We start from the raw sequence: 12,870 nt of genomic DNA, 5'->3' as shown, positions 1-12,870 counted from the left end.
ATGGTTTTTGGTAGGATTTATAATATTTTGTTAACGCAAGGAATTTTCAGCTACGGGATTTATGTAATTTAACAAAAAAAAAAAAAAAAAATCAATGGGCAAAGCCAAAGATATTGTCCTATTTGGTTTTTGGTCTCGAGAAAAACATATGAACAAGAATTGTTATATTAATCCCTAAAGTTTATGGTCCTTTAATAGGTCTTAATCAGTGGAACAACTTCCAAAGAAATGAAATGACCCACTAATCCTACTAAATATCTCAGCGGTCACATCTCTCCACATCCTTGGAGCCGTTTCAACCCCAATCCCACGCCCCAGATTACTCCACGTTGCCCCCAAGAAAGCACACGCTCTCTCTCTCTCTCCACATACACACACAACAAAGCCTAGTGTAATGATCTTAATGCTGTCATCTGGAAGATCCCAGGAGCCTGTTGTCTTTTTGGGTACGCTCGCCTCTATTTTCCTATTGAATGAAAAAACAACCCGAAAACAAGTGGTGGGGCTAAAAAGTCCATAGGCCATAATTTTTGCTGTTTTCTCTGTTAAGACTGCAGACTTTGTGTAAACAAATATACATGGCAACTGGCGATGGTACATAAGTCTTGATCCACAACTATTTGATGGACTGCATGAACCAGAAAGAGGAGGGGTACTGTCGGCCATGTAGGTCTGCTTGAAGTTACATTCTAGATGAAGGGTGTGGGGTGTGTGTGTGTGTTTTGTCGGATTACACGCACAACACACAGTGAGCTAGAGAGTCATGATGCCCAAGAAAGTAGAAACCCTAATTGTTCGATTTCTGCTTCTGTAATGCAAGATTTCTGGTGGCTACCGCTCATAGAATGATGTTTCCTGAAAAAGGTTTTGTGGGTTTTTCAGATCTGACCGTTTTGTGGGTGTTAGATTATGAAAATTATTTAGAAACGAAGGGAAATTTGCCAAGAAAATTTCACATGGGGGGTTTTGGGAATTCTTTTTTATTTCTTTTCGAGTGATCAGATAGACAGACAGGAGAGGGAGAGAGAATTCAAGACTTGACAGAAGAGAGTGAGCACACGTCGGCAATTGTATAGAGTATACCTTTGTGGATTCGTGTGCTCACTTCCTTTCTGTCAGCTTCTCTTTCTACCCCTTTCTGTTTTTGGTTTTTGAGGCATGTTTCTGCTGTTGTTATTATACTTCTTGTTTGTTTATCTCTGTGGAAAAAGCTGATGAAAAACTCGAGCGAGTTCGAAAAAAACTTTGTAGTATCAAATGGAGATACACCCCCAAAAATACATATCTACATACATACATACATACATACATACAACAAAGGCCCTTCAGTCAAGATTAGCCACCTATCACCTGCCACTGTCACTGACCATGCCACTGTCTTCTGCACACACCATTCTTGACCCATAAATACACGCACACACACCCACTCAGATACACACATATAATATATATACCTATTCTGTTTGTTTTTGTTGACTGAGGTAGGGAAATTCATCTCAGATCATGTAAGAGCTAAGAGGGTTCAAGCCCGGTCTTGCTATATTTCTTAATGGGATTTTCTTTGGTGAAATTCTTCTCTCTCTTTAGTACTATTTCTGCCTTACCCAGTAATAATTATAAAAAAGACCCATGATTGGATGATTTATTGTGATGGAGCGGAGTGTTGGTGGAGAAGACGAAGTGGATCTGGAAGGTACGCCTGTTTACTGTTCTGACTTAACAGAAAATTAAAAAGAGAGAGAGAGATTGTATTATTTCTAGGGCCATCTTCTGAATTGAATATTAAGGTAAAACTTTCAACTACTATCATTTTTCAAGTGTTCTTTTTCTCCTTTCTAACAATGGAAGTAATGGAATTTGCAAATCTCCATCCTGTTTCTGTTTGTAAATGCAGAAACGTGGGCTTTATACTGAACAATGATTTAATTTTTTTAATGTATTTGGTTCTTGAAATTGATTAAATCGTTTATATTTTATGTGATTTTGTATTTTCCTGAGGAAAGCAGTTGTCTTAGGATGCCTTTTCTAGATTTTGCCGTCACACTCTTGTGTTACTATGAACTAGAAGGCTGTGTTGCTTCTGAGAGAAAATTAAAGAAGTACTGATATTGCATAGCTGGGAAAGTTTTCTGGTTACCTTCAGTTTTTAGGTAGGCATGGAATCATGGATTTGCCTTGCAGACATGTATGTAATGTGTCATTCTCTTCAGAAAGAACTTTCATCTTTTTGCCTAAATGCAGTTGTCATTTAGTCGAGGCCTAGGTGTGGTCTGATTTTAGAGATGGCAGCGACTTGAGGTGAGTTCTAGTTCAATTTGCTATTGTTATTTCTATGATTTAGTATGATTTGGTTTGACTTGAAGTTTTTTCTCTTATTGGCGGTGAAATCATCAAGATTTTTGTGTTTTTTTTATATATATGAAGTGTTCCTGAGCATATTGCCTTCTCTATTTCTTGAATTAGTTGCCATGTTACATATATATATATATATATATATATATATAATCTGGAGCTTTCTTGATGCGTGTTCTCTTTTCACTGACCTATATATATGTATAGTACTTGTACTGGTATCTATGAGTTTGAAAGATATAGTAAATAGTATGTGAGATTTAAGAATATAACTTATATCACTACTTGTAGTTGTACATTAACATTTAGGCAAGAGAAGGAACATAAAAAAGATCGTCCACCGAAGAAAATCAGTATGGATTTTGCTTCAGTCATACAATGTTATATTTCATTGTCATCGTAAATTATCCTTTAATTTGCATCACAAGAAGTAAGCATACCGAGGTAGAAAACAACATTCATGAATTTGGGCTTATAGCACCTTAAAGACACGGGATAACCTGGTTGAGTAAACTTCATGAAATGGATATCTTGATGTGCATACGTGATGTATGGAAATACTTCAGTCATTCTTTGATTTCGAATATCTTACGTAACAACGGTGGAATGAAGGTGTTCATCGAGAGTCAATTAAGTAGCACATCTGCTGAGCTGGTGCTTTTATCCCAAAGATAGATTTGATGTCTAGCAAACCATGAGTGTTGAGATGTTTAGAGGGATGAATATTTGCACCGTCATGATAGTATGAGTTGGACATAGTTTATAATCATGGAATGGATATTTATAGAAACCTTCACTATTCAGAGATTTCAATCACTATTTGCAGTAACAGTGCTGAAACTTGAGTGCAATAACATTTCCAAAAATTAGCGCATTTGTTGTGGGGTAAATAGGCAGTTCATTCTGGTGATGACCGTGGATAACCTTTATTGGAAGAAAATTTAAGTTATGACTTTAGTCATAGAAGAAAATAGGACAAATAGTTCAATTTCAAGTTATTACAATATGTTTAGATTACCATATATTTATTACTTCGCATATTTCTAGTACATGCTAAAGCATGGTGTTGAATGGTAAGTTGTCTTGAATTATTGCTGTCCTGTTTGATATTAATTAGTTGCCGAAAAGGGCAAATGTGAAGTCAGCATTGAATAGTAGTACCTTAAATGCTAAACCCTTCCACCAACATGGTGAATCTATGAAGTGCCCTATAAGATCACTCTTAGTCTATTTGGGAATTAAACTGAAGACGATGCAATACAAGGAGTTTTCCGTTTTTGTTTTTATTCTATAAACTCGCAGTTATGATTATATAGAACTAGCCAAAGGAACAAAACTCATAGTTAATCATTGAATTTCAACTAAAGAAATCTCTAAACATTTGATATCATGACTTGGTGATTCTTTGGTGTGATAGTTTTCATCAATAACAATTCCCAAACGCTTTCAAGGGAACAGTGAAATTTTAAAGTTTGGTAGGTTTACACGCATTTAAATGACTATTTGAACAATATATTTTGAAGTCCATAGCTTATGAATTGCTCTACTTACTATGAAGAATTACAAATAGATTGACTTTGATTATAGTTTGCCTAGGGAAAATCTAAGTGGAATTTGGGTTTTGCACAAGGGAATCTGGCTAAATGCTAAAGAAAAGCTACCACAGACAAGATAAAACTAAGAATCCTTCTTAATTAGAATCCATAAGTTATCAAGCAAGGGTGGATTGGATGGCATAAGTGCAGGTAACTGTTAAAGTTTAATCATTAAGATGAAGAAGCAAACAGATAACGTGGTTCGGCTACAACCTACATCCACTAACAAAGGCTGAAAGGGATAAATGATGTCCAAACATGTCTGTACATGTGAAGAATGGGAAATGGAGAAAATCACTCTAGAATTAAATGAAAAACATCACAAAATTCAGTCAATACATATGTTATTATGTTGCAATTCTATCAAAGAATCAACTGTTGATTCCTAATATAAGTATATATATATATATATGAAATAACAAACTAAAACAACTTACATGACGAACACCCTCACTTCTAATGCCCCAAAACCATATATGATCTCATGTACATATGCTGAAACCTCATCGGAGGTTATGCTTTAAAAATGAAGAGAGAATGATGAATGATAAATAACCAAAATCCTGAACATTTTTATTCTCTTTTGATCTAAGATGACAATGTCCACTTATTTATGTAGGTTAATTAATTACACGTGAAGAAGTGGTAATTTCATGGAGCAAATCAACACCAAAATCAAAGCACAAAGAATAATATATATGCTATTATCTAGCAAGTCTATCAAAGAATCAATTGTTGATTTCTAATATATGTATATATTTGAAATAATTAAAAACCAAATCATATTTATATAAAGGGAGAGGGATATCCACACATCTAGTGCACTAAAGCCTAAGATCTCATACTTGTGGAATCATGAGAGCTCAGCTCAACTCTTATGCTGAAACCTCAATGAAGTGAGAAAGAACTATATATAAATACCTAAAGGGCTAGAAACATATTCATTCTCTCTTTATTTGAAATGCCAATTTCAATGGATATATTTAGGTGAATTACACGTGAAGAAAGAGCAAATCATTCCAAAACTGAATAACAACTATCACAACATTGAATTAATACATATGCATGGCATTTTTGAAAAATGACGTTGGGCTTTCACTTGGCACGGTCACCTTTCTCCAGGGTTCCAGGTGTTGCGCTGGGCATTTTATTAAAAGAAAAAAAGAAAAGCTGAAGAAGAAAACTCGTATTTTTGCTAGTACCTCTCCAGGAAGAATATGTTTTTCTTCGACTTCTTCAAGTGACATCTTTTTCGTTATTTCTTTTTCATTCTTCCTTGGATACCACTACCATCTCTTTCTCTATTCTTTTCTTTCTTGTGCTTGCTTTTATTCTTTTCTATCAACGACAATAGTTTTACCTCTTAATTTTTCCACTTTTCATGTTTTTTTCCTTGAAACTTTAGTAGATTTTTTATTATTTTACTATGATATAATGTATTATTATTAGTGTCGTAACTAAATTTTCTTGCTATCATATAAAACAATTTGCTGAATAAATAAATTTGTGATTTTTCTTGATAAACTTTTTGATTATAATTTGCTTTTTCCTTATAACTTTTGGCTGAAAAAGTTAAAAACCTAATCTCGATCACGTGGATTTTGGTAAAAATACTAATGGTATCAAAATATATATTATTTATGTAAAATATGCGCCATGCTTCAAAAAGGGGTCACCGCGCTGTGCATCGTGGCTCCAGAGTAACCTTGTGTTTATCCCCTTGTGGTTTTAAGAATAAAGTAATTTATCCCCTTGGTCCTGAAAATAACCTACACGCGCTTTAAGTGCAATTTTAAGAATAAAATATTATTTTATTCATTTGTCGGATCCTAATATATTTATATATATATATATATATACATTTGATGTAATAAACTAGAATTACATTAAGTGAGATTGGTACTCACACGTCTAATGCACCGAACCAATTCATGTTTGAAGAGTTATGAGTCCTTCACCTCAACTATTTATGCCAAAACCTCATTGGAGGTTATGCTCTAAAAGTGAAAAGAGATACTTTTAGAGAGACAGAAGAATGATAAATACCTAAAGGGCTAGAACACATTCATTCTCTCCTGATTTGGGAGGACAATGTCTACTGATTTATTTAGGTTAATTACACATGTGAAGAAACGGTGATTTTGTGGATAAATTTACTCCAAAATCAAATAACAAGTATCACAACATTCAGTTAATACATAATGTTGTACTTATAGTAAAGAATCAGATCATCATTCCTGATTCCTGATAGTGAGTGTTGCTATGTGGAAGTTTCTCAACTAAAAACACAATCTACTAATATGACATTACTTGTAGTTTAGACTCTTGAGTGTGACAAGTTTCCTATGGGAAAGGGGGTTGGGAAACTCAATCATAAACAGTTATGTGAAGGAATCGTTATAAAATCTTATCCTTCTACTTGGTACTTGCTTGTAGTACTTCTTATGAATCTGGGCGTTATTGAGAAAGTAGATCTATACCCTATACAGGATGTTTATGAACTACTTGTGTATCAGATATAAAAAAGCTTGTCAGCTTCATAGGAGAATCAATTAATTAATAGTTGACAGAAGTCAGCTTCTTTAGTTTTATGAATGTCTTGCAGATACTGTATTCCAATCTATTGTGTTTAATGAGATGATAGTGTTGATTATATCAAAATATATGTGGCTCAGATTTGACCTTTCTAACTAAAGTTTGGTGAGCCTAGATCATCATCATGTTTGACTGTCCCGTCATTAGTCTCCCGGTAAAATGTAAGCTTTTCTTACACATCCTACTTCATGCCCATTCTCCACGTGTATTTGCTGTTCTAAGATAAGTTACTTTCAACCATAGGCGAAATATGTGTCAAACCCATATATAAGACATCTGATTACCTCTCCTAACATCCAAATATATTACCTTCAATTTCATGGTCTAACACTTGCCATATGCTCCAACTTTCTTTCCTCTTAATCATCCTAGCTTATGCAATTCAATGTCTTGAACCTGTTCCACTGCTTCACTAGATAATGCTGCCATAGGGATATGAACTTTTCTAGCGGCACATTTAAATGAATGATGGATAGTTTGCGTATGGTTGAAAGTATTAAAATTCAGATATCCCTACCTATGTCATGTATCAGTATTTCTCCTGTGTTTATCTTAGAAGCAGCTGGCAAGTTGGGAGCTTTTCCAGACATCATGGTGCAGAAAGTTTGTTGTTTTCATTATTTCATTATATATGTTACATTACATCTCTAAGAATATACCATTTTCCATAGATGATAATTGATGATATACTATTACATTAAGTGATTAATGCACAATAACCATCACTAGTATGTTCTCATATCTCCTTTTGTAGGATGGGTGTATTTTTCATGTTTGTCCCCATATGCTTGATATTAACTCATTGACATGGCTAGATAGACGCTACATTTTCCTTCTAAATTCTCGCTAGCTATATTCAACAATACATAATTCTTAACTAAGGAAGCAAATATTTTTTTCTTTAGTACATAAGTGTTGGTCAAAATAGGTCGTATATGGTACATATCAAGGAGTTGATGTGTCAAGTCGGTGTAAGTAGAAGTTTGGGACAAAGATTGGTAGAACACAATTGGTCGTTAGTTTCATAAGCATATGTATTGGTTCAAGCTCCGATTAGATAACCTCAATGTGTTGCTCCTAAGTGGCTATTCTCAAAAACTTAGAAATTGTCAATCGACTAATGAGCATGACAACCTCGTAAATAATCCAACACTCGATTCTAAGGATAAACAAGCTAGAATATAAAGATATAACTTTATTTTCATAAAGTAAATGATCTAATAAGAATATAATAAATCGTATCATCAAACAATCATCTAATCTCCAAGTAAAATCTGCCATGCTAAACAAAAAACGTTTGGTACATTGAAAAGGCTTAACCTCCCTATTTGTCATTGTTGTAGGATTAACAGCATATATATCATTGGTAATTGGGATAGGTTTGCCAGGAAAGATGTTCTTGGTGACAGGTATCAGTGCTATAGTTATTGCGGATTTCGTGGTTGCTGCAAATTTTTTTCCATGGATTTTTGTCTGTGGAGAAATTCTATTGTAAATTTTATTGTAAAGAACTTTAGCTTTTTCCACGTATTACAAATACTCCATAGCAAATTTTGCCACGAAACTGAAATGACCTTTGCTATGGACTTTATTCTATTTGCAATGATATTTGGGGCACTATTTTCGTGGTAAAGTTTGTATTACAACTGCATTGCGAACTATTTTGATATGTTTTTTGTTTCCTGGTCCCATAAAAAAAAAAAAACCTCTTATTTGTTTGCAATATTATTTGCAATAGGAATTGTTGCAAACTATCTGTTGCAAATTTCGCATTGAAAATATTTGCTAGAATATGTTGCAATTTTACATATAATTTTTGCTAAGAAATTTTATAATTTTACTTTGATTGTTTCAAAACTTTGCTACGAAATTTTGAAATTTAATATTTTCAAAAAAAATTACATTTGATTTGTCACCAATAATCTATTAAATTCAAATATGTAAAAATATTTAACCAAAAGTAATGTAAAAAAATATAGTTCAATACACAAAATAAAAGTAAAGTTTTGAAGTATCCATTTAAAGAGGGGGTCATCATTCATCATTTACACAAGCTTTTGGAAGTGGTTGGTCGGTTTAGGATGACACATTAGTGTTGGAGGCTGAAGCTATCTTCTATGAACTTATAATCTCTTCCGACGTAAGTACCAAACTTATATGCCATTAGGCTTATAAACCACACCATTTTTTGTTATGGGCATTTCATTTCCTAATGCATGGTCCTATTTTTACCAATGTTTTGATTATGCAATTTCTCTTCCTTTTCTACCAAACTTGGTCCATCATGTTCCGATATGGTAGTCGAGTGTTTTCGTTAGTCGAGATAGAACAAGTGGATGCTCCCTTCCTCCGAGCCCATTAACCAAACTCGGACCTTCTTTACTCCAAATTGCCTCCAGCTATAGTGAGGATTGGAACAATTGCATCTCAAGATTTGCCAAAGTCATCATCCAACACCTCAGTGATGATCTACAACTATGGTTGGAAGTAATTGAAGGAGCAAAGAAAGGACAAATTTGGAGGATGGGCTTGGAGGGGAGGACAACCATTTGTTCTATCTCAACTAATAGTTACTAGTCTCATTTCAATACTGGGACACAATTGATCAAGTTTGGCATAGATAGTGAAGAATTTGCAGAATCAAAAGGAGAGCCTTCGTGAAAATAGGACCATGAGTCGGGAAATAAAGAGCAAAAATAAAAAGACGGCGCTACCAATGAGCCTAATGGCGAATAAGTTTGGTGCTATGTCAAAAGAGATTATGGATAAATAAGAAGTTTACTTATCCGGATTTGGTCCCACGGGTTTCTCCTCCATCAAATTTAGTACGAAATGTTTAAAGATTCCATTAAACATAGTCCCTACCGTTACATATCCGTTAAAGCTGATGGATTCGTGAAAAAAAATTAAAAATCACATATAAGTTAAAGGGAATTCGAATTGCGTCATGTCCTCAAGACTTGGTGGCCTCACCACTCACCGAACACATTCCTTGATTATTTTATTAAAATGGAACTACTTATATCTACAGGTAAAAAAAACACATGTTAAAAAACATCATAAAACCATGCTGAAAAATCAACCATTCTAATAACTTTCTCAAATTCCTATAAATTCCTTTATATCTTGATAACAAAAATTTTAAATATAACCAGCCAAAATAACAATGATTAAATTATGTTTTCAATTGATGTTTGGAATATTTTTGAGACTGTTTTTATGTATTTAATGACTTGATTTTTATGTATTTCTTTACGTCTTTTTATGTGTTGGGATTTATTACGTTATTTGGTGGTGGTATTATTTTGGTTGATTATATTTTAATTTATTTTTATCAGGATATAGTATACATAGAAATTTATAGAATTTGAGATGTTTATTAGAATGGTTGATTCAACATTGTTTTGAGATATTTTTTAACATGTTTTTATTTCATTGTTATGTATAAGTAACATTTCATTATAATACAAACACCAAGGGATGTGTTTGGTGGAGTGGTGAGGCCACCAACTCTCAAGCACAAGGCGCGGATTTGAATTCCCCTTAGCTTGTATGCTTTTTCTTTTTTTTTTGCCCACAAAATTGTTATTTGTAATAGATAATTTATCGATCGAGACTAATTGATGGAGTCTTTAAATGCTAGGGACTAAGTTTGATGAGGACGAAAAATGGACCAAAATCTGGATAAGTGCCATAGTTGAGGGACCAAAAGTGATATTTACCCTCAGTAGGTAGCTCCAATGACACTGATCTTGCATTCTAATGTGACCAACAAGTCCACAAGCTTATGAAAATAATGATAGTCCTCCCCTTTAAAGGGTGAATAGCAAATTATCCTCCTGTGATATTGAAAATGAGCAAATTATCAAATATATAGCAATTTACTCCCTTGTGTTTTAAAAAATGAAGCAATTTATTTTCCTATTAAATTGCTTCATTTTTTAAAACACACGGGGTTAAATTGCTACATTTTGAAAAATATAAGGGAATATGCTATTTTATTTTTCATAAGGGGGCTGTTTGCCTATTTTCTATAACACAGGTAGGTAGATTGCAATTTACCCCCTCTTTAAATATGAATACTTCAAAACTTTACTTGTATTTTGTAGATACGTATTGAATAATGTTTTTTTATATTTATTTTTTTTAAATGTTTTGTCATATTTGAGTTTTATAAATAATTAGTGTTACATCAAATATAATTTTATTTCAAAATGTTAAATTCCAAAATTTCTTAGCAATATTTTGAAACAAAAACTATTGTCAAACTAAAATTGTTAAAATTCATAGTTGAATTTGTAGCAAAATTATTGTATTATCAGCAACACACTTAGCAAGATTTTATTAGGAGGTTTTAGTTCAAACCTGGTTTTGTTGAAATAACCTCTTAAAACGTTTAATGCTAGTTGCTTTATGATTAGCTACTTTCCTTTTAGTGAAGCCATCCCATGGGAAGTGTATATTTGCTTGCTCTTTGGTTGGCTTAGCTCATCCATGTGGATCCATGCTAGGATTTTCTCCCATACATATCAAGAAATACTTTGTTGAGTATTTGTATTGAAAGGGTTTTTATGTACCTTCCAAATTGTCCTCCCTTTTTCTTATGAGTGTATGTTAATATCGTGTAACATTCTATGGTGTCATTTAAGTAATTTAGTTTCCTGAAGCAAGATCGCTAGTTTTTTTCCATGATTTTACTCCTGTTTCTGTTGAGAAATTAATGGCACTTCAACCAGGCTCCATGGATAGCGTTCAACTGATGTTACTTAAAAACAGAAAGCAGCACTAGGTGGAAGTTTGTATTTTGTGCTAAAAATATGTAAGTAATACAAATATATGTATTTTACTTTCTTTTTTGTCTTAGAGAAAAATGTAAGTAACCCTCCTTTAATATTATGAATGAGCAAAATATCCCTTATATGAAAAAAATTAGTGATTTACTCCCTTGTGTTTTTAAAATGTATCAATTTACCCCCATGTGTTTTCCAAAATGAATCAATTTACGTCTCTAGACAAGAAGGTAAATTGCTATATTTTCTTTATAGGTGGTAATCCCCTATATTTTTATCATAGGGGATAATTTGCTCATCTCTGATATCACATGAGATAAATTGGATTAAACCCTTTCATCTTATGATGCCCTTTGTAATGTTTACTTCATAGGATGATTTTTCAACTTTATGTGAGACTGTTGAAGAATTAAAAGCAAGCCGATACTTTCTGCAGTTCATAAGTAATACAGTTATTCCACATCCTAGACTTGTCTATGTATGCTGGATTTTAGATGACCTAGTGCAATTTAACCAATTAGTTCGAATATGACCAAGTGCCTAGGTTTTGCGGAAGTCTTTGCTGCATATGCTTACTTACAAACTAGTCTGAAACTTTTGAATGTTAAGAACAGGAAGTTCTTTCGCTTTCGGGGAAAAGTGCTGCTCATATGATAGGATGGATTTGAGGTAGTATTTTGGCCTTAATTAGCCGTTGTTATGCATGATTGCATGTTGTATTATTCTTGTTTCATATTGGGTTTTGAAAATTGTAGTGTTTTTTCTTTTCCTTTTTGATAGTGAATTCTTGCTCCAAGATTTCCCTTGTTTGAAGAAGAGAAAGTTCCTTAAATAAACTCAAGCATTTAATGTACTTTCATGTCATACTTTATACTAGCATAATAGATGCACTCCTTTAAGCTTCATTTACTTATAGTGATAATTTTGTCAAAAATCATGTAGTTCTTGATGTTTAGTCTGCTGTGCACCTTGTCGCGCACGATATATGCACCTAGTCACAGAGTTTAGCAGATGGATTTGTTGTACACTTTTGTTATGACACTGAAGGTAACTTCTCGCCTCGTATTCAGTCAAGTCGTTGGCTAATATAAGTGCCTGCCTTTGCTGCTATTTACTCATTACGTAATGAAGGTTCAAAGGTGTTAATTAATTTTTTTATTATTAAAAACAAAGTAAATTATAAAAATCTAATTTATGTAAAATATATAATATTTTTTTGGATCATGGATATGATTCATGACTCAACATAAAAAAAAAATATTTTTCATATTTTTGTAATTATTTTAATAATAAAAAAATAATTAATCCAGGCTCATAGCAACGACTGTTATTAAGGGAGCTCAGGTAGTAATATGGTTGTCGCCCTTCTCCCGTTTTACTGTCATACTTAACCTTTTCTCCGTTCCTGTTACCCTCTTGCTGGTGCATTTTTGTTGTTCATTCTTCTCTTCTTTACCTTTTCCATTCTTCCATCAATATGGCCTCGAGGCTAGGAAGACCGATCTTCTGCTTCTCTTTTTTTCTTCTTGTCATTGTTC

At 33.2% G+C, this 12,870-nt stretch overlaps 1 long non-coding RNA gene across 1 annotated transcript; it reads left to right on the top strand.

The window, feature by feature from the left end:
• Positions 1-297: 297 nt before the first annotated feature.
• On the top strand, positions 298-12,237 carry LOC148788062 (uncharacterized). The gene is made up of 2 exons (XR_016065491.1): positions 298-446; positions 551-12,237. It is a non-coding gene; the product is annotated as an uncharacterized LOC148788062 (long non-coding RNA).
• Positions 12,238-12,870: the final 633 nt, after the last annotated feature.

The sequence above is a fragment of the Sesamum indicum genome, linkage group LG5 (assembly GCF_026168435.1).
Source record: "Sesamum indicum cultivar Baizhima isolate 11 linkage group LG5, ASM2616843v1, whole genome shotgun sequence".
NCBI classification, from domain to species: domain Eukaryota; kingdom Viridiplantae; phylum Streptophyta; class Magnoliopsida; order Lamiales; family Pedaliaceae; genus Sesamum; species Sesamum indicum.
This window is presented reverse-complemented; position numbering and strand designations above follow the sequence as displayed.